Here is a 27,681-nt window from a genome sequence, read left to right as displayed (position 1 = left end):
TTTTGTATTTTTAGTAGAAACGGGGTTTCATCATGTTAGCCAGCCTGATCTTGAACTCCTGATCGCAGGTGATGCGCCTGCCTCAGCTTCCCAAAGTGCTGGCCTTTTACAAGAGCATACAACATAAACTTGAGACATATAAGATGTGCAACTGAAATACATATAGATGTACACTGGAAACTACAAAATATTGTGGAAGAAAATTAAAGATCTAAATAAAGGGAGAGATACACCACATTTATGGATTAGAACACAAAGGCTTCCCTTTGTGGGTAACCCAACAATGTTTTAAACTCATTAATGTTTTAATTCTTTAATTATATATATATATATTCAATGCGACCAGGTGCAGTGGCTCACACCTGTAATCCCAACACTTTGGGAGGCCGAAGTGGGTGGATCACAAGGTCAGGAGATTGAGACCATCCTGGCTAACATGGTGAAACCCCGTCTCTACTAAAAAATACAAAAAATTAGCTGGGTGTGGTGGCAGGCACCTGTAGTCACAGCTACTCAGGAAGCTGAGGCAGGAGAATGGCATGAACCCAGAAGGCGGAGCTTGCAGTAAGCCAAGATCACACCACTGCACTCCAGCCTGGGTGACAGAGTGAGACTCCGTCTCAAAAAACAAAACAAAACAAAACAACAACTATATGTATATATATATATATATATGTTTTTCAATGCAATCTCAATCAAAATCCCATGATGCTTTCATTAGAAAATAACAAGTGAATTCTAAAATTTATACGGTAACACATAAGGTAAGGACTTAGAATAGCAAAAAAAAAAAAAAAAAAAATTGAAAAAGATGCATAAAATTAAAGGATTACATTGCCTGATTTGAAGATGTATTACATAATTATGTTAAGTAAGACTTTAAAATATTAGCCAAAATCTAGATTAAGAAAGCCCAGGAATAGACCAATACATCTAAGATCAAATGATGTTTTAGAAAGGTGCAAAGGCAATTCAATGAAGATTGTGTTTTCAACAAGTGTTGCTGGAACAACTGGACATCCATATTAAAACAAAAACCAAGAAACAAAACCACAAGCTGTGACCCCAAACCTCACATAGTATATAATATTCAAGAACCAACACAAAATGGATTATAAACCTGAAAGTATGAAACTTTCATTAAGTAACATGAGAGAATTTTTTAAATCTTGGCAATTACTTCTGAAATATGCACCAAAAACACGTTCAATCTAAGGAAACATGACACGTTCAACTTTGTCATCAGTAAAAATTTCTGCTCTAGGACAGACTCTGTTAAGGTGAAGGAGAAAACAAACTGTAGGCTAGAAGACTATACTGGCAAATCACATATCTAAAGAAGGACTTGCATCCAATATTTACTAAAAACTCTCAAAACTCAATAATAAAACAAAAAGTTTAAATGGGCAAAGGATTTGAACAGTTAACCAAAGTAGATAGAGGGATGGCAGCAGTATAAATAAAAATTGTAAACATTAGTCATTAGGGAGATACAAAGTGAAATCACAGAGAAATACCACTACACACCAAATGGGAATGGTGAAAATTGAAGACTGTCTATACCAAGTGTTGGTGAGGATATGCAGTACCTGAAATCCTCATAACACTGAGGAGGGCATGTAATGTAGTATAACCACTTTGAAACACAATTTATCAGTTTGTAGAAAGGTAAACATCCATTTACCCTGTGACTTGGTGTGCTTATGCTTTTTATTTTCTATGTTTTATGATAACATCTTTTAAAGTTTGCTGGCTCATGGAGAGACTGCCCTCCCAGGATTAGTGTTCTCTTAGAGATGGCAAAGCGCTTGACCCGGACGGAGCACCTCTCTCATATACAACCAACCGCTCTTGAGTCTATAGCCCAAATTACCTCTTTATCCAATTCTCACACCCCACGCCAATATCTCCCTTGCACTGAAGCACCCCACGACCAGGTACCCGGTAACCAGAGACCAACACTATAGGCCAAAGCCTGCCGCAGTTATTCAGACTAGCTAATCATAAGCTGTTTATTCTGCCCTGCCTGGCCTGTCCCGTGAAAACCCCGATAAAGGCTGTTGCCTATGCCTTCCCCTTGCTCCTGCCTCCCGATCAACACTGGTGCTCTCCATGTGGCCCTGTGTGGCATGGTGTGCCCCTAAGAAATGTAAGTAATAATTGCTTTCCATCACATTGGCCTCTCTGTGTGGTCACTCAGTCACCACCTTAAGTTAAAATCCCACAGGTAGAAATGAGACACATCTCTTTGTGTGTGTGTGCGTGTGTATGTGTGTGTGTGTAAGTGGGGGCAGGGCAGGTCTGCAGAGAGACCCACGGCCCTGGGCCACACCTTTGGGGTGACAGTGTATCAGAAACTAAGCTCAGCATGCAGTGAGGGGGTGGGAGGTTGGGTGTTGCTGTGACATCCTCTGTCCTCCCTGGAGCACCCTGGGATTGGGAGCAGGCTGAGCACTGTGGTGCCAGCCTGCAGATCCATGTGTGCATGTGCACCCAGGAGGCCCTGAGACATGACCATGTGTCTTGGCAAACATGTGTCTGCACTTGGCGCGCCCTAGCACAGAATCTGCCACCGAGTGCCGGTTCAACAAACATTTGATAAGTGAGTTTGTTCGTCTGAATGGATAGCAGATTAGGTGCAGCTTTCGAGAAAATTAGTAAATTGTAATTTAGATTCAAGGAACATTACTTGGAATAAAACACAGAACCTAAAGGATGTGAGGTATAGAAAGTTAGTTGGGAACACATGTGACACAGTGAAGAGATCCTCCATATGTGGGTGTTGAAGCCACTTGCTTGCGATTTCTGTCACCAATCAGAGGCTGAAGTGAAGTTACAAAGTTACCCTCCCATGCAAACCTCTGATTGATTGTTTTCCACAACCAATCAGATACTTTCAGTTTTCCATCTGCCACACAGAAAAAGGGGAAGTGGGCTTACTAAGGAAGTAGTCTCTGGTCCAAAGGGGAAGTGGGCTTGCAAAGGGATTAGTCTCTGGTCCTTTTCTTACTTAGGTGTGAAAAGTTGTTTTCTGTTTGATTTAGTTCTAGTAAGTCAGAGTGAGTCAGCCTTAGGTTCTGTGCCTCCAGACCCTATTCTCCTGCCTCACTCCTACCAAGCTGCTCCCTGCAGGGGCCTGATGCCCGCAGGGAAGATTCTATTTATTCACCGTCTGGGGCTGCTCAAGCCACTGCCCTGCGCAGCCCTGCCTCCCACTGGCCCTCTTAATGGCTTTCCGCTCAGGGAACCCCTGCAGCCTGTAGTCTCTACACAGGCCCTGGGCCACCAGGCTGGAGAGAGCCGTGGCCCCACTCAGGGGTGCAAAGTGACCCGGCTGTCTTCCTGGCAGGTCCTGGTGGGAGTGGCTGTCCCTTGTTCAGGTGTGAACAGATGACTGGGGATGGGGAGCAAGGGAGATTCTGGTGGGGGAAGAACGGGGAGGTTGAGGTCAGAGCTGGGGAAACTGAATTACAGGTTGAGGAGGAGGAAGTGTGGTCGCAGATTGCAGGGAACCCAGAGGACTTGAACAGGGAACCCCCTGACCAGGCGGGTGTGGCAGTTGACATTGGAGTTAGGAAGGGGGTGGAGGCAGTGGTGGAGCTGCAGATGGCAGGGGCAGTGTTGAAGGTGAGGGGTGATGGTTGAGGCAGGGAACGGGCAGTGGGGTGGGGACACCCCATCAGGTTGCCCCATGCCTGTCTGAGAGATGCCTGCCCTTCCACCTGCCCTTCTGGGGTCAGCACACCCACTTCCCCCTTGGCTGAAAAACACACACAGAAGCTGGGTGGATGCAGGCGAGTTTATTAGGCAGCCTTGTTCCGCAGGGGACAGGCCTGGGTGGGGAGGGGGCGGCGGTTCCCAGGCTTGCCCCAATCAGCACAGCCGGAGAGGGAGCAGAGGCAGCGGCAGGGTGGAGCTGGGGAGGGCGGGGCCCTGGGCCCAGATTCTCATGGGTGGGACAGGCAGCCCGGACAGGAACCTGAGGTGCCCGTGGATGGTGTTACTTCAGTATGGTGTGGGCACACTGGTTGTTGATTTCTTCCTGTGGGGAGGGGTGGGAGGCTGAAGGGAGGGGTCTTCTGGGGAAGAAGGGGTAGGATGGGGTTGACAGCGGAGGTTGAGCATCAGAAGGCGGAGGCCCAGCTCCCTGAGGTCTTGTCCCTGGGCAACTGTTGCCCGTCTGCAGGGACATTGCTTGGTGAGAGGAGGGGAGGTGTTTGGGTGGAGAGAGAGGCTTTCAGGGAACAGAGTCCCTCCTCTCAAAGGAGGTCAAGGGCTGTGAGGAGGCGCTGGTGGCCGGGCCTGTTGCACTCACCAGTTGCTGCATGACGGCCTGTGCCTCCTCGGGAGTCATGGTGTCCGTCACGCAGTCCTTCAGTTTAGAGGCTGTGTTTCTTTCCAGCTCCATGGGGTGGTATCTGTAGGTGTCCTTTTCTTTGGTCCATGTAGGTGTCCATGTAGGTGTCCTTGTCTTTGGTCAGAAACTGGTTAATGACCGTCATAAGCTGTGGGCAGAGTTTACTGGGCTCTGCGGGGAGAGTAGGAGCACGTGAGCAGGGAGGGGTAGGTGCCCCGGCGCTGCAGCGCGGCCCGGGCTCCTCTGGCGGGGCCTACCCGCGAGCAGCGGCAGCAGCAGGAGACCCAGCAGCGCCAGGGCTCGGGCGGGCGCCATGTGGTTCGGGGTCGGGGCCGGTAGGTATGCGGGTCACACTGGGGCAGTGCGGACGCAGGTCCCTCTGGCATCTCGGGAGGTACGGTCCTTAAACTCCGTGTCCTAGGGGCGGGCCCGGATGGCGTGGCTTGGCTGGACAGGGAGGGTAGAGGCGGGACTGGGGTTTGTGGCACTCCAGCGTAGCAGGTTGCATCTGCGGGTCCCCGCCCTTGCCCCTCCCCCGGTCCCTCCCACGATGCTGGATCCAGGCAGCTGCGGTGCAGGCGGGGACCACTGGCTGGGCGCGGTCCTGCGCCGGTCCCTGCGAGGTTCAGGCGTCCATGCGCGCTGAGACTCTCAGCTGACTCTATGGCCTGTCCCATCGTGTGTGCGTCACGAGGCTTGGATGCACGCGTGTGAGAATGGGATATGTGTGTGTGAGTGGAATGCTCTGGCGGGAGCGTGTGGGGTGTGTGTGTGGCACCTGAGGTTGGGGTGTTGACTCTGTGGGGTGGGGGTCTGTGATTATATGAATATGAGGGTGTGATTGTGGCTGGGACAGGGCATGTGGCTGCCTCTGCCTCTGCATGTGCGTCTGAGAGAGACAGAGATGGGAGAGCCTGGTGTGGGGGCCCTGCGGTGCAGGGACAGGGGACTCTTCACTTTATGACATCTGGAGGTGAAAAGCCAGCTAGATAGTGAGCTTCCACCTGGTGACAGAGGCTGGAAGACTGCAGCTGAAAGCTGTGGGCTCCGGGAGGGTTGCAGGGGGCTGAGCAGCAGGGTCAGGGAGCAGAGGGCCTGGGAGCAGAGGGCCACCCTCCCACCCTCTTCCTTCCTTCTCTGGACCCCAGAGCACTGTGTCCCCCTGCCACCCCTACAGCTGCAGGTAGATCCAGCTGGAGGGGTCTCTAGAGGGAGGGGGCTCCTCTGAGGGCAGAGAGGGCCAGGAGGCTCCCTGAGGACCTGAGGCTCCTCTGGGCCTCCCAGGGCTGGGCCTGTGGCTCTAATCTGCTTTGCTCTGGGAGGGATATGCTCAGTGGTGGGGTTTGCGTAGCTGTCACTCACTCACCTGCCTGTGCCCAGCCACATACCTGTGACTCCCATCGGCCCCACCCAATACACATGTGGGTCTTCAAGTGCCATGAGGGGAAGTTCCTGCCTGTGTCACACGCATCCATCCCACCACCACACTGCAGGTTACAGGACTGCCCCACAAGCGCCACCATGCCCGCCTGAGGTTACCTGGCACACGGGTATCCTCACCTGCATGACATGATCAGATCGTGCACTTTCTATGCCAGGGCCAGGGCAAGCTTGTACCTTCAGCTTGGGGACACTGGAGTGGGGGATGGCTGGAGGTCAGGGAAGTCACCAGGCTGGAGATATCATCTACCTCCAGGAGAGGGTTGATATCAGACATCTCCTGTGCACCACTTTGAGCCACCTCAGCCTCACCTGGGACTCTGGCTGGCACTGGGACCAGCAGTTCCATGAAGATTTAGACCATTTCTAGGCTTAGGAAGGGCCTCCCTTGTCATCACTGTGGTCTGGGCTTCCTTGTGACCAAGGGCTCTGGACAGCAGATGCAGCCAGCCAGAGTGTGGGGGTGAGGGGCCTGGGCACAGGAGGGACTCGAGGCCTTCCCTGCACCCCCATGGCCACCATTTCAGAGGGAGGACAGCAATTGTTTGGGTTTGTCCTGTGAACGGCGGCAGAGGGCAGGGCCCTGGGCAGGTCCAGAGCCAGACAGGCATCCCGTGCTGCAGCCTTGGGGCCCCGAAGGGACACGATGGGGCCAGTGTGGGGGCATCCCCTGGCCAAACACATGGGTAGGGGGTGCTCTGGGGTCAGTGGGTGGGTCTGGGCATTTGCAAGAGCCAAGTTAGGATAGAGAGTCCTGAAGAATGGCGGGGGGGGCAGAGAATGGAGGGATGAGGGAGACAGCTCCTGCTGCTTTCTGGCCTCTAAGTGGGGGTGATGGGTGGTAGGTGAGTGGCAGAGGAGGCAGTGAGAGCTGCAAGGCTGAGCCAGGGAAGTGGAGGCCGCAGAGATGCAGACCTTGCCTGAGGCTGACTCGGGGCTGGGACTTCTTAGAGGCCAGGGCCCTAAAGCTCCCAGACAGGGAGTTTGCAGGAACAGTGACACAGCACACGACATAGCACAACTTGACACAACACAACCTGGCATAGCAGAGCAGTGTGCAGTGCATTGGGCTGCAGCAGAGTGTGGCCCAGGGTCCAGGGAGTCATGGAGCAAACTGACCTGAGCCGCATCCCTCAGCCAAGGCACAGGCCCCCAGACTTGAGCCACCCACTTCCTTGTGACAGCCGGATACCCTAGTGTCCCTGGGGCTGAGGACAGGGCTGGGGCTGCTGTCCAAGGTGAGGTCTGACTCTAATCCCCTGCCTGTAATCCCCAGTTGTTTGGGAAACTTGAGCGTCTTCCAGGGGACCCAGTGGTGCTGATGGGATTTCTGGGCACCTCAGCCAGGCCCCCTGCTGGCCTAGCCACACTGGTTCCCACTGCAATCTGGCCTTGGGGCCTGTGTGGCCTCTGCTTACTGAGCCCTGTGGTTCTCTGCCAGTCACTGTTGGCCCTGCGGCCAGGCTGGCACCTGGAGAATGGCCTGTCCCCAAAGCCTGCACTCCTCCCAGCTCACCTGCTTTGCTTTTCTCCCACACTGGGAGGTGGGAGCCAGGTTGACACTGGGGGAGGAGCTCCCTCAACTGTGGCTTCACCTTAGGGTTCTTGGCAGGGTTTTGGGCAATGAGACTTTCTGGATAGGGGCTGGAGGTCAAGAGCTTGCTCAGTGGGGAGTGGTCTCATAGTGGAGAGACCCACAGTGGAGGGATAGGGTGGGCAGGGAGGACAACCGGGTTGTGGAGGAGATGGGGCAGGCAGGTTACACGGATGCAGCTCACACTCCCTCCTTCTCCCCATCCTCTCCTATGCCCCCCGCATCCTCTCCTGTCTCCTCCTCCCTGCCCTGTTCTTTCCTTCTTTTCGCTCTGCGTCTCCATCTTCATGTCCCTTTTTCCTTATTCATTTCTCCTCCCCTTCACTTTCTATTTCTCCCTTTCGCTCCTCCCCTCACCTTTCATCTTTCTATTGTGACATATGACACAAATACAGACTAGGACATACCATATAAAGTGTATCTTAAGTGATGACTGTGATGCAAACCTCATAATACCCCTGCAGTTCAAGAAAGGTCATGGTGAGCCCCTCCCGGCACCAGCCTCACCACCTAGAGTTGACCCCTGTCCTGAGTTTGTGATTTCTTGTTGTTTTAGTGGATGATTTTGCTACCTAAACATCTTCACATATAATAAGTGTTAATTTTACTCTTTTACAGTTTTTATAACCGTGGTCACCATGCATATGTTCTCCCATATCTTATCTTTTTGTTCAAGATTTTTGTTGGTATCAATCCATGTTGCTTTATGGTTTAAAAGCATCGACCATTGTGTACTGATTCTATTATCATGAACAACACTGCAGGGAGCTTTTATGTGTTGATGTCCTGGCACACATTTACATTCATATTTGTATGGGTTTGTGCCCATGTGTGGAATTTTAGATGATAAAGCATTCATATTCTTGACTGTTTCAGGAAACAGCAAACCTCGAAAGCAGTTGTACAACGCACATCCCCAGCCACACTGTAGTATATCCTGCCGCTCTAGATGGCCACAAGCTGGTATCGTCAGTGTCGAGTGAACCATCTGGTAGGCAGGTGTCAAGGGCATCTCATTGGGTTCCCGTTTGCATTTTCTGGTCTAATGAGGTTGAGGCCTCTTTATGTGTTTATTGGTCAATTGGTCATTTAGTGAAGTGTGAGTAGAAATCTTTCTTCCCATTTGTATATTGCATGTTCATTTCTTTTTTTCCATCTCTGGTCATTTGTGGGAGTTTTTTGTATTTTCTTTTTTTTTTTTTAGACAGGGTTTTTCTCTGCCATCCAGGTTGGAGTGCAGTGGCATGATCTCAGTTCACTGCAGTCTCAACCTCCTGAGCTCAAGTGATCCTCCTGCCTCAGCCTCCTGAGTATCTGGTACTATAGGCGCATGCCACCACACCTGGTTTATTTTTGCATTTTTACTAGAAACGGGGTTTTGCCATGTTGCTCAGGCTGGTTTTGAACTCCTGAGCTCAGGTGATTCACCTGCCTCAATTTCCCAACGTGCTGGAGGAGTTCTTGGTATTTTCTTTTTTTTGTTTTTGGGATGGAGTTTCACTCTTGTTGCCCAGGCTGGAGTGGAATGGTGTGATCTCGGCTCACTGCAACTTCTGCCCCCTTGGTTCAAGCTATTCTACTGCCTCAGCCTCCTGAGTAGCTGGAATTACAGGCGCCCACTACCAGGCCCGGCTAATTTTTATATTTTTAGTAGAGGTGGGGTTTCACCATGTTGGCCAGGGTGGTCTTGAACTCCTGAACTTAGGTGATCCATGCGCCTCAGCCTCCCAAAATGCTGGGATTACAGGCATGAGCCACTGCGCCCAGCAGGTATTTTCTTGATAAGAGCCCCTGTTTTGTTATTTATTTAAAATGCCTTCTGCAACAGTGGGGATTATTAGCTTTGTATTCTGTTGATGGTTTTTATTGAACAGAAGTTTAACGCTTACTGTAATTAAATTTATCAACACTTCCTTTATGCTTGATGTTGTGTGTGTGTGTGTTTTGCTTAATAAATAGTCTTATCTTTTTAATTTTTATTTCTTAATGTGGTTTTATTCCTTTGGAAAAAAGATTCTCATCTCATGGTCGTAAAGATATTCTTCTGTATAAATACTTGTGAAGTCTTTATTCTTTTACCTTGTCCATTGAGGTCTCTAAGGTATATGGAATTGACTTTTGTGTGAGTAACAGTCCCCTTACTTTTTAATTATATAGATTCCCTGCTGCCCCAGTACTGTTTGGGACAGGGGTGTGTAATCTTTTGGCTTCCCTGGGTCACACTGGAAGAAGAAGAGTTGTTTTGGGTCACACATAAAATACGCTAACACTAACAATAGCTAATGAGCTAAAAAAATTTAAAATCGTAAAAATCTCATAATGTTTCAAGAAAGTTTACAAATTTCTGTTGGGCCACATTCAAAGCCACCCTGGGCCGCAAGGGTCCTGCGGGCTGCAGGTTGGACAAATTTAGTTTTGGAGAAGATGGCCCTTATTCCATTATTCCCAATGTCACCTTTGTCAAAAAGCAAGTGCCCCACAGAGGGACATAGGTTTGCTTCTGAGTTCTCTATTTCCTGTCGCTGGTCTGTTTGTCTGCCTCTATGCCAATATGGCACTATGTTGAATACACACTAAAGCTTTGGTTCTTGACTCTGGCAGAGGGAGTCCTTCCGCTTTGGCCTTGTTCCTAGAGTGCCTTTGCTGGTTTTGGCCCTCTACAGTGCCAGATGTTTAGAAACAGCTATTTGAATTCGATTTGGAGAGAACTGAAGTTTTGATGACATCGAGTATTCCTCTCCATCATGCTGAGACATGTTGCTGTTTATTTTGATCTTTCCTATTTTCTCTCAATAACTTTTTACGTATATATTTCTATGGTGCTCTTATACATGTATTAATTGATTTATTCCAAGGCATCTGTTCTTTTTAATGTCACTGTAAATGTTACATTCTTTTAAAGTGTAAGTTTACAAATATTTGTGTTGCTGTATGAAAATTTTAAATTATTCTACATTATTTTGTATTTGGATTCAAAAACTCTTTAGTATTTTCTCTGTAGATTCTTTCAGATTATTTATATAAATATATCTAATGTGTATTTGTTTCTTCCTCTTCAATATTCATATATTTTACTTGTCTTTATTGCATTTGTAGAATGTCTAGTGCAATGTTGGATAGCAATGGTGAAAACAGGCATTTTGTTTAGTATCCAAACTCAAGAGGAACTTTTTTGTTTGTTTGTTTTGCTCTTCACAGCATTGTATTTTATATAAATTGTTAAATTTCACATAATTTTAGGCTTATAAGAAAGTTACACAACATTGTATATATAATTATTTCTGCATACCCTTCATCCAGATTCAAGAGGATAGCTTTTGATATTTTATCATTAAATAGTAAGTTTAACATAAGATATTTTTGGTAGATGTTCTTTGCTAGATTAAAGATATATTATCCTATTTCTATTTTCTTTCTTTTTTTTTTTTTTTTTTTGAGACGGAGTCTTGCTGTGTCTCCTGGGCTGGAGTGCAGTGGCCGGATCTCAGCTCACTGCAAGCTCCGCCTCCCGGGTTTTACGCCATTCTCCTGCCTCAGCCTCCGGAGTAGCTGGGACTACAGGCGCCCGCCACCTCGCCCGGCTAGTTTTTTGTATTTTTAGTAGAGACAGGGTTTCACCGTGTTAGCCAGGATGGTCTCGATCTCCTGACCTCATGATCCGCCCGTCTCGGCCTCCCAAAGTGCTGGGATTACAGGCTTGAGCCACCGCGCCCGGCCTCCTATTTCCATTTTCTAAGGGGATTTTTAAATCTTTTTTGAGACAGAGTCTTGCTTTGTTACCTGGGTTGGAGTGCAGTGGTGTGGTCTTGGCTCACTGCAGCCTCAACCTCCTGGGCTTAAGTGATCCTCCCACCTCAGCCTCCCAAGTAGCTGGGACTACAGGTGGATGCCACCACACCTGGCTAATTTTTGTAATTTTTTTTAGAGACAGAGTTTTGCCCTGTTGCTCAACGTAGTCTCAAACTACTGGCTCAGGTGATCTGCCCACCTTGGCCTCCCAACATGCTGCAATGACAGGTGTAAGCCACTGGGTCCTGTGTCAGATAATTTTTTAAATCAAGAAAAGATGAATGTTATAGCACATCTCACTTGCATTTAATGAACTGTGCGTACAGTTTTTTTCCCCTTAGTTCTGTGAATGTGTTACCTTACATCAAATAATTTTCTAATTTGAAACCTACTTTGCATTTCTGGTGTAAATCCTCCTTTATTAGTATATACTGTTCATAAATGTAATTTAATTCACTTTGCTAATACCTTGCATGGTACATTTTGTCTGTGTCTTTGAGTAGTTAAATTTTGGTGTCAGGATGATACCAGTTCATTATGAATTGGGGATGTAGTGGTGATTTTTCTTTATTTCAACAGATCTAGTCTTCTTCTTTCCCCAGTCTGCTTTGTACCTCAGAACCTGGCCTTTTCTGGATTGCATCATTGGGCTACATTGCCCTCTGGTTTTTGTGGGTTGACACATTGGAGATATAGAAGGGCACTGAAGGAAAGAGGAGAGTGAGATGAGGGGACTCACCCCCAGTTGCCATCCTTCAGGACTGCAGGTTGGCCATGGCTGTGTTCCTTTCCTGGTGTCTAAAGGTCCTGGGAGCTCACCCTCTCCTACAGTTACAGGGCTCACTGGATTGTGGCAAAGCTTCTTTTCCTTGCCTCCCATTAGATATTTTGCTCTTGCTTGCCTTGGGCATTTTGTTATTGGTTTCCCTTTACTTTGCTCACAGCAGAGCCATGAGTCTGTGAACCCAAATGTGTCTGAGAGAGGTCTCAATCAAAATAGAAAGTTTATTTTGCCAAGGCTAGGGATGTGTCCATGACACAGCTTCAAGGGGTCCTGAGGATATGTGCCCAAGGTGGTCAGGGTACAGCTTGCTTTTATACATTTTAGGGAGACATAACACATCAATCAATGCATGTAAGATTTACATTGCTTGGATCTGGAAGAACAGAACAACTTGAGGTGGGGTTGGGGGGGCTTCCAGGTAGTAGATAAATATAAAAATTTTTTGATTGGCAGTTGGTTCAAAGAGTAATTGTCAATAGAAAGGAATGTCTGGGTTGTGATAAGGGATTATGGAGACCAATGTTTTTATCATGCAGATGAAGCCTCCAGGTAGCAGGCTTCAGAGAGAATAGACAGTAAATATTTCTTATCAGACTTAAGGTCTGTGTTGATGTTAAATCCTGGTCGGCTTTTCCTTAATTCCAAAAGAGAGATGTGTATAGTGAGGCAGGTCTGACCCCTCCTTCCATTATGACCTGAACTAGTTTTTTTAGGTTAATTTTGGAATGCCCTTGGTCAAGAGAAGTGGTCCATTCAGGTGGTGGGGGGCCTTAGAATTTCATTTTTTGGTTATAACCATTCATCAAACTCTTGTCACATATCCTGTGAGTGTGCCATTTCCTTCCTGCAGGGACACTGACTGGTACAGGGAAGGTACCCTCATTGTTTATGCTTTGGAAGAATTTGTATAAGATTGGAGTGGTGTAAGCGCCCGACGGGTTCTTCCTGCCTGCTACACAAACAAAATCAATTCACAGAGACCATAACACTGCAGTAAAGAAAGAGTTTAATTGATGGGAGGCTGGCCATGCCATGTAAGAGAGAGAGTTATCATCAAAATGATGTCATTGAAGGCTCAGAAGCTATGGGATTTTCAAAGATGCTTGGTGGGCAGGGGACTTGGGTATGTGGTGTGGTGAGGGATTGGGTTGAAGATGAAATAATAGGGAGTCAAAGCTGTTTTTCTGCATGGAGTCATTTCTGGTTGGGGCCACAGCAGTGGCTAATGGATCCCGGTGGAGCCGTCAGTGTTAGACATACAAAGAAAACCTGAAAAGACACCTCCAAAAGCCAATTTTAGGTTCTACCATAGTGGTGGTTGGTATCTGCAGAAGTAATTGGGGGAGTTGCATATCTGTGAATTCCAGAATAATTGGTGGCAATTATTTAATATGTTTATTAAAGTTATTGTTTTAATAACTTTTTTGATATAGTTGACATATAACAATTACGTATATCTAAAGCACATAATTTATAACTTTTGTTTATGTCTATACCTTGGCCAAATTAAGAGAGACCATCAGGTGCTATCCTCCTAGCTTGATGGTCTCTCATTAGCTTTACAAAGACAGTTGAGTTTTGGTGAAGGGCTATTATCATTTTAATTATAAAGTAAATGTCTCTTTTTAATGTTCTTCTCTTCATTAATCTATTAAGTTGATTCTAATTGTATTTTAAAAACTTGTATGTTTATTAAATTAAATTCTTTTGTTTTAATCTTTATTGAAGTATAATTGACATATAACAAATATGTATATCTAAAGTACATAATTTGTGACTTCTGACAGTTGCAAAAATCAGAACAACCACCATAATGATCAAAATAATGAACACATCCCTCACTTCCAAATGCTTCCTTGTGCCTCTGCATAACACCTTCTCCTGCATCTCCTTAACCCCTTCCTCCTCTCTAGACAACTGCTGATCAGCTTTATGTCAGTGTAGATTAGTTTGCTTCATGTAAATTCAATCATACAGTATGGTATGTTATTACTTCTTCAGAGAGCATTGTCTTTCTGGTTCATCTGTGTCGTGTGTATGAATAGTTTATACCTTTTTTGAATGTTAAATTTAAAAAATTACATATGGTAATACTCACTATTTTTTTTTTTTTTTTTTTTTTTTGAGACGGAGTCTCGCTCTGTTGCCCAGGCTGGAGTCCAGTGGCGCGATCTCAGCTCACTGCAAGCTCCGCCTCCCGGGTTTATGCCATTCTCCTGCCTCAGCCTCCCAAGTGAGTAGCTGGGACTACAAGTGTCTGCCACCTCGCCTGGCTAGTTTTTTGTATTTTTTAGTAGAGACGGGGTTTCACCGTGTTAGCCAGGATGGTCTCGATCTCCTGACCTCGTGACCCGCCTGTCTCGGCCTCCCAAAGTGCTGGGGTTACAGGCTTGAGCCACGGCGCCTGGCCTACTCACTATTTTTGATGTACATTTATTTCCATGAGTTTTGACAGCTGTGCCATCTGTAGGTTTTGTATTGGTGTCTGGAATCTTAAGCACTACCACCACAATAGAGATGCCATTTTCTTACTTTCAAACATTCCTTGTGCTGTGCTTTTGTAGTGAAATATTCTCCTTGCCCTCAATTCTGAGTGGCCACTGGTTCATTCTTTATTCCGATACCTTTGCATTTTCTAGAACTGCTTATCATGAAATCATGCAATATGTAGCTTTTTTGTTGTTGTTGTTTTTTGAGATGGAGTTTCACTCTTGTTGCCTAACCTGGAGTACAATGACGCGATCTTGTCTCACCGCAAACTGGGCCTCCCGGGTTCAAGCGATTCTCCTGTCTCAGCCTCCCGAGTAGCTGGGATTATAGGCATGCGTTACCATGTCTTACTAATTTTTTGTATTTTTAGTAGAGACAGGGTTTCTCCATGTTGGTCAGACTCGTGACCTCAGGTGATTCACCTGCCTCGGCCTCCCAAAGTGTTGGGATTACAGGTGTGAACCACCACGCCCAGCAATATGTAGTTTTTTGAGTCTCGCTTCCTTTAATAATTTTATCATTTACAAATTCTAATTATGATCTTACTTATTTAAAGGTATCAAGTGTCATTACAAATATTCATTTTTAAAAAATGTTTTAATTACTGGAAGTAAGATGACCCAAAGAATTTCTTAGAAATCTGAATCTTCTATGGCAATATATTTAATACCCATTTTTGTGTAGTTACTAGTTAGTAAGATTTGTTTTTCCCCTCCAGCTTTATTGGTATAATTAACAAATAGGAATTGTGTATATACAAAATGTACAAGTAGATAAGTTGATATATATTTACGTTGTGGAATTATCACCATACTCAGGCTTTTCAACATATCCATCATTGATTTAAGATAATGTTTAGCATTTTAAAATGAAGGAAGCATTGAAGGAAGCCAGGCTCAGAAGGCTACATACTGCTTTATTTCATTTATAGGCTGTTCCAGAAAAGGCAAAGCTATAGGCATGGAGGAAAAAATAAATGACCACTCAGGATTAAGAATGAGGAGATTTGAGTACAAAGGAATAGTGGAAGGATTTTTTTTTTTTTTTTTTTTGCGGTTAGGAAGAATTTTTTAAAATGGTGAGAACACTTAACATATACTTTTAAAACAAGTTTCAAGTTCAGTATTTCCCCTCTTTTTCAAAATTTCACTTTCTGCAGTTTCTTTTATCCATGGTCCACTGAGGTCTGCAAACAGATGAGGCAGTGCAATAAGATACTTTGAGAGAGATCTCCAGAGACAGAGAGAGAGAGAGAGAGAGAAAGACAGAGAGAGAGACTACGTGCACACAACTTATATTACAGCATATTGGTATAAATTTTTATTGTATTATCAGTTTTTGTTATCAATCTTTTCCTATGCTTAATTTAGAAATTAAACCTTATCATATGTATGGATGTATAGGAAAAAATAGCACACTGTGTACAAGGTTTGGTACTATGAAAGGTTTAAGGTACTCATTGGGAGTCTTGGAATGTATCCCTTGCAGATAATAAGGGACTCCTCTATCCTGTGGGTTATTATTAATCGTGATCACCATGCTGTCCATTAGATCTCCAGAGCTCATTCGTCTTGCATTGCCGAAACTTTGTACACTTCGACCAGTAACCTCTGACTCCTCCCTCCTGCTTCTTCTGGGACCCTGGCAACTACCGTTCTACTCCCTGATTCTACGAGTTTGAGTATTTTAGATTCCACATAGAGCTGAGATAATGCGGGATTTTGTCACAAATCATCACTATGTGGGGCTGGTGCACAGGTGGTAAAAAGAATTTATGAAGACAGTTGAAGGTAAAGAAAGGCAGATTTATTAGAAAAGGTAAAAAATATATTGCAAGAAAGTAATGGGCAAGTTAGTAAGAGAGGAACTGACTGCCAGGAGACAAAGGCTTGCTGGCGATTTTATAGGATGGTGCTTGTGCTGTGTGCTGGAGAGGGCTACGTGCAGTACTCTATTGCCAAGGTTGCAGTGAACTAACATGCATTTTCCTATCAGCCCAGGGTCTGGTGATAAGTCAAGTGCAGAAGATTTTGAATAATTTGTGCAGGAGGGCTACGTGTTCTGGACCATAAAGAAAGGCAGACTTATAACTTATCTGCTTTCTCATTCTGCTTTCCCCTGCTCATGCCAGCCTGACTCCTTTTCCCTAATTAGAATTCCACAGATTTATCCTGTTGTGTCTATTTATGTTTTGTAGCATAGTGTCTTCCAGGTTCATCCATGTTACTGTAAATGGCAGATTTTGTCTTTTTAAAGACTGAACAGTATTCCATAATACCTTTAATAGAATGGAAAAGTGTGCATATCACGTTTTATTTATCCATTCATTTATTGACAGACTTTATATTTGTTTCCATACCTTGGTGATTGTGAATAATGCTACAGTGAACACAGGAGTGCAGATAACTCTTTGAAATGCTAATTTTATTTCCATTGAATGTATATGCAGATGCTGGATTGCTGGATCATACAGTATAATTCCATTTTTAATTTTTTGAGGAAATTTCATACTCTCTTTCACAGAAGCTGCACCATTTTACATTCCCACCAACAGAGCACAAGGTTTCCAGTTTCTTCACATCCTCATGAACACTTGTTATTTCTTGTCTTTTTGGTAGTAGCCATGGTAATGGGTATGAGATGATAGCTCATGGTTTTGATTTGCATTTTCTGATATCAGTGATGTTGAACACCTTTTCAAGCATCTGTTGGCCATTTGCATGTGTTTTTAGGGAAAATGTCTATGCAGGTCCTTTGTCCATTTTCAATTGAATTGTTTGTTGTTGTTGTTGTTGTTGTTTTGCTATTGAGTTGTATAAATTGAGTGTGTATTTTGTATATTAACCCCTTATCAAATACATGGTTCTCAGTTACTTTGTCTCCTTCCGTAGGTTGATGCCTCAGGCTTTGTCTTCTTGGTCAGAATCACTTTTTCTGTTTTGGCTTTTTTTGTGATTCCATACACATTTTCTCATTGTTTTCTCTATTTCTGTAAGAAAAATGCCATTGGGATTTTGATAGGGATTGGCTTGCATCTGTAGATACTTTGGCTGGAATGGATATTTTAACCTTATAAATTCTTCAAGTCCATGAACATATGAGGTCTTTCCATTTCTCTGTGTCTTCTTTGATTGTTTTCATCAATGTTTTATAATTTTCAGCATACAAGTCTTTACTTCTTTGGCTAAGTTTATCCTAAGTATTTTATTCTTTTTGTTGTTATTACAAATGTAATTGTTTTCATATTTTTTTCTTGGCTAGTTCATTGTTAGTATAAAGAAATACTTCTGATTTGTGTAGGTTTATTTTGTATCTTGCAACATTACTGAATTTGTTTATTAGTTTATAGCTTTTGGGTGTGTATGGAGTCTTTAAGGTATTCCATTAATAACATCATGTGATCTTTTTTTGTTGTTTATTTTTTGTTTCTTTGAGATGGAGTCTCCCTCTGTCACCCAGGCTGGAGTGCAGTGGCACAATCTTGGCTCACTGCAACCTCCACCTCTTGGGCTCAAGCGATTCTCCTGCCTCAACCTCTCCAGTAGCTGGGATTACAGGTATGCACCACCACGCCTGGCTAATTTTTGTATTTTCAGTAAAGGCAGGAGTCTGATCATGTTGGCCAGCCTAGTCTCGAACACCTGACCTCAAGTGATGTGCCCACTTCGGCCTCCTAAAGTGCTGGGATTACAGGCATGAGCCACTGCACCCAGACAATATCATGTGATCTTCAAAGAGATATAGTTTTACTTCATTTTTAAAAATTTAGATGCCTTTTCTTTTCCTTTCTTTTTTTCTCACCCCATTGCTCTGGATGGGATTTCTAATACCATGTTAGATACAAGTGGTAAGAGTGGGCATCCTTATCTTGTTCCTGATCTTAGAGGAAAGGATTTCAATTTCTCTTTATTGATTTTTATATTAGCAGTGGGCTTTTTATATATGACCATATTTGTGTTGAGGTAAGCTTCTTCGATACCTATTTTGTTGATGGTTTTAATACGAATGGATGTTGAATATTGCCAAGTGCTTTCTCTGTGTGTTTTAAGATAATCCTGTGGTTTCTGTTCTTTTTTTTTTTTTGAGGAAGTCTTGTTCTATCGCCCAGGCTGGAGTGCAGTGATGTGATCTTGGCTCACTGCAAGCTCCACCTCCTGGGTTCACACCATTCTCCTGCCTCAGCCTCCTGAGCAGCTGAAATACAGGTGCCCGCCACTATGCTGGGCTAATTTTTTTTGTATTTTCTGTAGAGACGGGGTTTCACCGTGTTAGCCAAGATGGTCTCGATCTCCTGACCTCGTGATTTGTCCACCTCGGCCTCCCAAAGTGCTGGGATTACAGGTATGAGCCACTGCACTTGGCCAGTTTTTATTCTTCATTCTGTTACTGTGGTATGCCACATTGATTGATTTGCATATGTGGAACTATCATTTCATTTCAGGGATAAATTCTACTCGGTCATATTTTATAATTCTGTTAATTTGTGTTCAAATTTGATTTTCTAGTATTTTATTGAAGATTTAAAAATCTATGTTTATTGCAGATATTAGACTGTAGCTTTTTCATTTCTTCTTTTGCTTTTATTATTATTTTAAATGGACACAATAATCATTGTACATATTTATGGGATACAATATGATCTTTCAATACATGTATACAATGTGTAATGATCAAAGCAGGATGATTAGCATATACATCTCCTCAAATATTGATCGTGTTGGGAACATGCAGTATCTGCTCTTCTAGGTATTTGAAAATATATAATAAATTGTGTAATACAGTCACCCTACAATCCTATAGAACACTAGAACTTATTCTTCCTATCTAGCTGCACTTTTGTATCCATCCATCAACCTTTGGCTATCCTCCCACCTCCCTCAACTCTTCCTTGCCTCAAGTAACCATTATTCTGTACTCTCTTATGAAAGCAAATTTTTAACCTTCCACATGTGAGTGAGAACATACAGGCTTTCTCTTTGTGTGCCTTGGCTTCTTTTGCTTAACACAATTACTTGAGGCTCATCCATGTTGCTGCAAAAGACAGCATTTTATTCTTTTTCATGGTTAAATCATATTCTATTGTGTATTGATACCATATTTTCTTCATCTGTTCACATGTTCATGGACACTTAGGTTGATTCCATGTTTTGTCCATTGTGTACAGTGCTGCAATAAACACGAGAGTGCAGATGCCTCTTTGATGTACTGATTTCCTTTTGTCTGGATGCATACCCACTAATAGAATTGCTTGATCATATGGTAAATCTATTTTTAGTTTTTTGAGCAACCCCCATAGTGTTTTTCCTAATGGCTGTACTAATTGGCTAGGACTTTCATTGCTACATTGAATAAAAGTGGCAAAAATGGACATTCTTGCCTTGTTCCAGATCTTAGAGGAACAGCTTTGTACTTTTCCCTATTCACTATGATGTGAATAGGCTGTGGGCTTGCCGTACTTTGATTTATTGTGTTGGGCTACATTCCTTCTGTACCCAGTTTGTTAAGAGTTTTTACCATGAAGGGCTGTTGAATTTTATCATGCTTTTTCTGCACCTATCGAGATGATCATATGGTTCTTGTACTCATTCTGTTGATGTGATGCGTCTTATTTGTGGATTTGTGTATCAGGAACCATCCTTGCATCCCTGGGTTGAATTCCACTTGGCATGGGAATGATCACTTTGATGTGCTGCTTCATTTGGTTGGCTAGTATTTTGCGGAGGATGTTTGCATCCATGTTTCTCAGTGATATCGGCCTATAGTTTTCTTTGTTGTTGTGTCCTTCCCTGGTTTTAATATTTGGATAATGGTTGCCTTGTAAACTGAATTTGGAAGAATTCTATACTCTTCAATTTTCTGGAAGAGTTTGAGAAGAATTGCTATTAATTCCTCCTAAATATTTAGCAGAATTCTGCAGTGAAGCCGTCGGAGTCTGGAATTTTCTTTGATAGGAGGAGACATTTTATTACAGATTCAATTTGTCGCTTGTAATTGGTCTGTTCAAAAGTTTGATTTCTTTTCAGTTCAATCTTGGTAGGTTGTATTTTTTCAGGAATTTATACATTTCCGCTAGGTTTTCAAAGTGGTGGTTGTATTGTTGTTCATGACAGCCTCTAATGAGAGAAAATCTAATCATGAAAATTCGCCCCTGGCTGAGGCCCACTTCCTCAGTGATGTGGCGGTCACCCAGGCCAAAGGTCTGCATACCAGTGTGAGTCGGGTTGAGCCAGGTGGGCAGGAGCCTTGGCTGAACGGCACCAGGAAATGTTTCTTATTGTTATTGACTCGGCTGGAAGATCCCCAACCTTCATAGTATTTTTGGAATTAAAACAGAAAGGTAAATGTCAGGCCTGGTGAGTTTCCAGACCTCTGGCATGCTTAGCCCCAGGGCTTGCCGCCCCACAGGGGTCGGATACTCCATCTCCCGATGCAGTCCCTCTCTCACTAGACTTTCTACTGATGTCCTGTGCACTGAACCAACATGACCCAGTGTCTAGTGAAGTCATGCAGAGCCCATGCAGGAGACACACAGGGCATTGGTGACCTGGTCACACCCCTCAAGGCACATATGGGGTGACTGATGGATGGAGGAGAAAGAAATGGGGGTGCTAAGAGTTCACTCTTGACTTGGAGAAGGAGAACTTGGAGAAGGAGACTTGGAGAAGGTCAGGTGTTAGAACCACCCTGGCAGAGGTCAGAGACAAAAAGAAACCTGAGAGATGGGGCCCAGCAAAGTAGAAAGCTGGGGTATATAGAAGGAGGGTGGAGGATCAGTTCTCAAGGTCAGCAGGCTGAGTCCTGCCTATTGTGTGTCCTGGACTCTGTGCTGAGAGATATGGGCAGGTGTCTGGGGTGTGTGGTGATGCGATGAGACCTGGACTCTAAGAGGTCACCTCTGCATTCTGGGCAATGACTTAGGGGTTGGTGGGAGGCTATGGGAAGGTCAACACTTAGACGTCCTGCCCACCTAAGACTGGTGTGACCCTGTGAGGTGACTCTGGAGGGTGTGGGAGGCTGACCTCAGGCAGGAAAGGTAAATGAGACTGAGCTAAAGGGAGATGTGGGGAGCGCTGGTCAGGGCAGAGAGGATGGCTCAGTGACCTGTCTTCTACCAGGGAGTAGCTCAGAGCTAGGGCAGGAGGCCAGCTCTGAGTTGGTGGGAGCCTGGCAGAGGTTTTGCTCAGGAGTCCTCGGAGGCCTCTGGACCTGAGTGACAGGTCTGAAGGGTCTCAGTTGCACTTAAGGCATTAAAATGTCCATGTGCCTTTTGTATCCTATTAGTAGGTCAAGGAACCCAGTAGGAAGGTGGACTCAGGCAGGAAAGGTAAATGAGACTGAGCTAAAGGGAGTGGCCTTTAGCTCAGGTTGTGGCCTCCATGGGCTCTGACTGTCATGGACGAGGGGAGATGAGCAGAGTTGGAGGCTGCAGGGAGGAGGGAAGAGGAAAGAGGGAGCTGGCAGGATGGGCCATGGTTCCCCACACAGACTCAGTGGAGAAGGGCTTGTCATCATGGTGACTCTTTGTGCTGCAGCCTAGGGGATGAGACCTACAGCCATGGACCAGATCCCAGGGCAGTGTGGATGATGGAGGAGGAGGGTGGGTCCAAGGCAGGTGTGGGGACAGAAGACGTGGGCCTCCAGTTACCTGCACAGGGCCTGCGTTTTGTCCTGAGGAAGGAGGATCAGGAACCCCCAAGGGCTTTTCCTGGAGCCACGGGTGCTGCCATGGAGTGCAGGGAAGGTCACTCTGGCAGCTGTGGGGAGGGCCTGGAGCCCAGGGAGTTGGTCCTGGAGGAAGGAAGCATCTGCCATAATCCAGGTCAGAATCAACAAGGACATAAAACCACCTGCTCATTGTTTACTCGTTTCTTCATCACAAGTTCTCTGAAGATGTCCTTGGATCCAAGCCCTGGGAAACCAGGAATGTGGGTATGACCCCATTTCAACCCTGAGAGTGGCTTTGAAGCCTGTTGTCCCTAGACCACACCTGAGGATGTTACCTGGCTCACTTCTCTCACATTTCACAGGAGGGGACTGAAGTCAGAAGGGGTATGGTTTCAACCTCCAAGGTCCTGCACAGCCCAAGGACACAGGGCCTGGAGGAGGTCCCAGGTGTCCTCATGTCCTGACCTGACTTCTCTCAAATGGAACATGGATCTCAGCTATGATTCTATTTTCCATCCATCCATGCACTCATCATCCATCCATCCATCCATCTATTCATCCATCCATCCATCATCTATCCATGGATGCATCTACCCACCCATCCATCCAACAATCCATCTGTCCAGCTATCCATCTATCCTTCCATTCTTTCAACTATTTCAGAGACAGCACTTCCTACAGTTGGGCAGCAAGACTCTTGTTGAAGAAGATGTGGATGAGGCATTTCTGTGGGTGCCAGAGGACCTCCATATAGTGCTAGGTTAATATTACTAAGTTATGGCTGAAATTCAATATTCTATAAAACATACAAGTAGGGAATATAATTCCTTATACCAACAGCTACAGAGATCATCACATATCATTAAGAATAACAGAGTTGTAAGCATTTTAGTTAAAGTAAACTCTCATAGGACATTGTCGTTTTAAGAAATTACTCAATTTCAGGACAACTGACAGATCATGGGTAGGTTCATCTTCAGTGACGAATATTCTCTAACATTTTCCTTATTCTTTCAAACACATGTGAGATCCTTTTGCATCTCGAAGTATTCATATCAATAACATGTTTGTCCGAAATTTCTCAGGGCATTTCTAACTCTTTTCATTTACTTCTAGTTGAAACTCTCTATCTTTGATTGCTAAAAGTTGAGTTTTAATTGAGACTGAATAAGTAGCATGATCTTTATTATTTTCTTTAGCTCCACAGATTTAAATTCCACTGAAATGCTGAAATGTACATGTTTTGGTCTTCAGGCCCAACTCTTCCATGAGCTCCAAACTAGAGCGTCTCACACCCACTGTGTCCCATCCTCCTGGATAGCCAATGGATGTCTTGGATGTGGGAAACTTATCCAGGCTAGCATGGGACTCTGGATCTTTGCCCTAAACCTGCTTCTCCCCAGGCTTCACCTCTCAGCAGTGGCATCGGATCCAGCCAGCTGCTCCAGCCCAAATGTGATGGGATCATTTTGATTCCCATTGTCTCCACATATTCAATTCAACAGCAGGCACTGTCAGTGCTGCCCCAGCCTCTGTCTCCCTCGTGTCTCTCCAGGGCTGCACTGTGACAAGACCATAGCGTCTACCTGGATGGCCACAGGGACTCCCGGTTGGTCTTCCTGCCTCCACTGCCACCCCCATTACTCTATTTCAACAGGGAAAACATGACCTCGTAAGTCCTGCTCCTCCCCTCCCAGGATTTTTCACTGCACATGGAAAGGATTCACCTTTCTGCAAGGTTCTGCGTGACCTGGCACTTGCCTCGTTTTCTTTTTTTTTTTTTTTTTTTTTTGAGACGGAGTCTCCCTCTGCCACCCAGGCTGGAGTGCAGTGGCCCGATCTCAGCTCACTGCAAGCCCCGCCTCCTGAGTTTACGCCATTCTCCTGTCTCAGCCTCCCAAGTAGCTGGGACTACAGGCGCCCGCCACGCCGCCCGGCTAGTTTTTTGTATTTTTTAGTAGAGACGGGGTTTCACCGTGTTAGCCAGGATGGTCTCGATCTCCTGACCTCGTGATCCGCCCGTCTCGGCCTCCCAAAGTGCTGGGATTACAGGCTTGAGCCACCGCGCCCAGCCAGAAAATTTTTAAAACTACCTAAGACCTGGATGCCCCCACCAACCCCACCTCAAGTTGTCCTCTTGCTCTTCCAGATGGAACCAATATAAATCTTACACACATTGATTGATGTATTATGTCTCCCTAAAGTGTGTAAAAGGAAGCTGTACTCTGACCACGTTGGGCACATGTCATCAGGACCTCCTGAATCTATGTCATGGGCACATCCTTAGCTTTCAAAAAATACTTTCTAAATTGATTGAGACCTCTCTCAGATACTTTCTGGTTCACAGGCTTATGGCTGTGCTGTGAGCAAAATTAAGGGAAACCAATAAAAAAGTGAGAAACCCAAGGCAAGTGAGAGCAACATATCTAATGAGAGGTAAGGAAAAGGAGCCATTTCTACAATCCAATGAGACCTGTAACTGCAGGAGAGGCCAAGGTCACAGAAGAAATGCAGCCACTGCCAAACTGTAGCCCTGAATAAAACCAAAGGGCAACGTTGCCCAATGATGCAAATCCAGAAAAGGTCAGGTCCTGGGGTTCAAAGCAGGCTGTGGAATGAAGACTAACTCTGTTGGAATAAATATAAATCACCTCTACATCCCCCAATTCACAATGAGCTGGTATCATCCTGACACCAAAATCCAACCACTCAAGGACATAGACAAAATGTTCTATGCAAGATATTGGCAAAGTGAATGAAATTACATATAAAGAATACTATATGCTGATTAAGGAGGATTTGCACCAGAAATGCAAGGTAGGTTTCAAATTACAAAATTATTTGATGTAACTTAACACATTCAGAGACTAAGGAAAAGAAAACTGTATGCATATTTCATTAAATGCAAGTGACATGTGTTATAAAATTCATCTTTTCTTGACTTAAAAAATTCCTTCACAGAAGGTGCAGTGGCTCACACCTATAGTTTCAGCACATTGGGAGGCCGAGGTGGGCAGATCACTTGAGCCAGGAGTTCAAGACCATGTTGGGCAATATGGCGAAACCCTGTCTCTACAAAAATTACAAAAAATAGCCACGTGTGGTGGCACCTACGTATAACCCCAGCTACTCAGGAGGCTGAGGTGGGAGGATTTCTTAAGCCCAGGAGGATGAGGCTACAGTAAGCCATGACTGCACCGCTGCACTTCAGCCCAGGTAACAAAGCACGACCCTGTCTCAAAAAAAAATTTTAAATTCTCTTAGAAAATAGAAATTGCAAGCCAAGTGCGGTGGCTCATGCCTGTAATCCCAGCACTTTGGGAGGCCGAGGCAGGCGGATCATGAGGTCAGGAGATAGAGACCATCCTGGCTAACATGGTGAAACCCTGTCTCTACTAAAAATACAAAAAATTAGCCAGGCGTGGTGGCGGGTGCCTGTAGTCCCAGCTACTCGGGAGGCTGAGGTAGGAGAATGCCGTGAACCCAGGAGGCGGAGCTTGCAGTGAGCTGAGATCCGGCCACTGCACTCCAGCCTGGGTGACAGAGCAAGACTCCGTCTCAAAAAAAAAAAAAAAAAAATGCAACTTTAAGCCACAATGGTTACTATTTCACACCTCCTATTTCACACCTAGTAGATTATCAAACTTTTAAAGTTTCACAAAGAGAGTGTTGGCAGTAAGAGTTGGCAACCAAAATAACCATAAACTCTAGTAGGAGTGAAAATTGGTACAACTTCAGAAAACGATTCATCATTGTACAGTAAAGTCATAGATGGGAACACACTTTGCACAAGTCAGTCTTTCCTTATTACATACTCTAAGCCTTGAGAGGAAGCCAGCTGATGCCACAGTGTTTTGTAAAACTGTGGCTGCTATCGGAATTCACCACCACACCCACAGGACACACCAAGGTAGAAGTGTCAGAGGTGTTTAAACCAGAGCAACTCCATCTTGAATAGGGCCTGGTAAAATAAGGCTGAGACCAACTTTCCAGACACTTATGACATTCTAAGTCACAGGATAACATTGAAAGTCGCCACAAGATACATGTCAGGTCATAAAGGCCTTGCTGGTTAAACAGGTTGCAGTAAAGAAGCCAGCCAAAACCCACCAAAATCAAGATGGCAAGGAGACTGACCTTTGGTGTTCTCACTGCTCCTTATGTGTCCAGAATAGGTTCCTTCCGGTGGGTTCGTGGTCCCACTGGCATCAGGAGTGAAGCTGTACACCTTCGTAGTCACTGTTACAGCTCATTAAGGTGGCGCATCTGGAGTTGTTCATTCCTCCCAGTGGGTTGGTGTTCTCCCTGGCTTCAAGAGTGAAGCTGCATCTAGACCTTTGTGGTGTTACAGCTCATAAAAATGGTGCAGACCCAAAGAGCAAAAGAACCAAGCACTCCACAGGGTGGAAGGGGACCCCAAGGGCTTGCAGCTGCTGGCTCTGGTGGCCAGTTTTTACTCCCTTATTTGGCCACGCCCACATCCCTCTGATTGGTCTATTTTACAGAGTACTGATTGGTCCGTTTTTACGGAGTGCTGATTGGTGCATTTACAAACATTTAGCTAGACACAGAGCTCTGATTGGTGCATTTTTACAGAGTGCTGATTGGTATGTTTACAAACCTTTAGCTAGACACAGAGGACTGGTGCATTTACAATCCTTCAGCTAGACAGAACAGTTCTCCAAGTCCCCACCTGACCCAGAAGCCCAGCTGCCTTCACCTCTCAGTTATATGCTAATTATATGCATTAGCACGCTAAGAGACACTCTCACCAGTACCACAGCAATTTACAAATGCCATAGTAAGGTTCAGAAGTTACCTGCATGGTTTAAAACGTGGGGAAGCCCTCAGCTCCGGGAAATTGCCCACCTCTTTCCTGGAAAACTCATGAATAATCCACCCCTTGCTTAGCATATCATCAAGCAATAACTACAAGTATCCTTAGTCCAGCAGCCCAAGCTGCTGCTTTAACAGTGGAGTACCCATTCTTTTGTTTCTTTACTTTCTTTATACACTTGCTTTGTCTTTGCACTGTGGACTCCCATGGATTTTTCTTGTGTGAGATCTAAGAACCCTCTCTTGGGGTCTGGACCGGGACCCCTTTCTGGTAACAGAAGCACCGCTTCACCAAGGTCATGCAGGTCAGTACTTACTAAGTACAAAAAAGTCTATAACCACACTATTTATAATTTTAAAAATAAGTGAAGTCAATTGACATTTAAGTGTTAAAAAGAAAGTAAACAACCCAAATACACACACAGAGTAGACTGCTCTGGCTTGCATACAGAGAGGTTCATTGCCCCTTTGGGTGGGCCGGGCAAGGTCAGGGCCTAAGAAGCATTTCTGGGGAGACGGGGTGTCAGGCGCTGATGGCTGCGGGAGGAGTGACTCCTCCCAGGATGAAGGTTTCCGTTCTCCCAGTGCTCACTCAAATTCAGTATTTCTAAGTAATTCCAGGGGGCGTAACGCCCGTCAGAAGGGTCATTGGTGTCACAGATACGTGTTCCCTTGCATTTCCAGGAAATGTCCTTGGTTGGCGAACTACAGTCGTGATAGTCGGGT

At 45.1% G+C, this 27,681-nt stretch overlaps 1 long non-coding RNA gene across 1 annotated transcript; it reads right to left on the bottom strand.

The window, feature by feature from the left end:
• Positions 1-3,785: 3,785 nt before the first annotated feature.
• LOC111530524 lies at positions 3,786-4,752 on the bottom strand. The gene is made up of 3 exons (XR_002727834.2): positions 4,615-4,752; positions 4,316-4,528; positions 3,786-4,042 (listed from the first exon to the last, which is right to left on the bottom strand). It is a non-coding gene; the product is annotated as an uncharacterized LOC111530524 (long non-coding RNA).
• Positions 4,753-27,681: the final 22,929 nt, after the last annotated feature.

The sequence above is a fragment of the Piliocolobus tephrosceles genome, chromosome 21 (assembly GCF_002776525.5).
Source record: "Piliocolobus tephrosceles isolate RC106 chromosome 21, ASM277652v3, whole genome shotgun sequence".
NCBI lineage: Eukaryota > Metazoa > Chordata > Mammalia > Primates > Cercopithecidae > Piliocolobus > Piliocolobus tephrosceles.
Note: the sequence above shows the minus strand (reverse complement) of the source record. Positions and strands in the feature narration are given on the sequence as shown.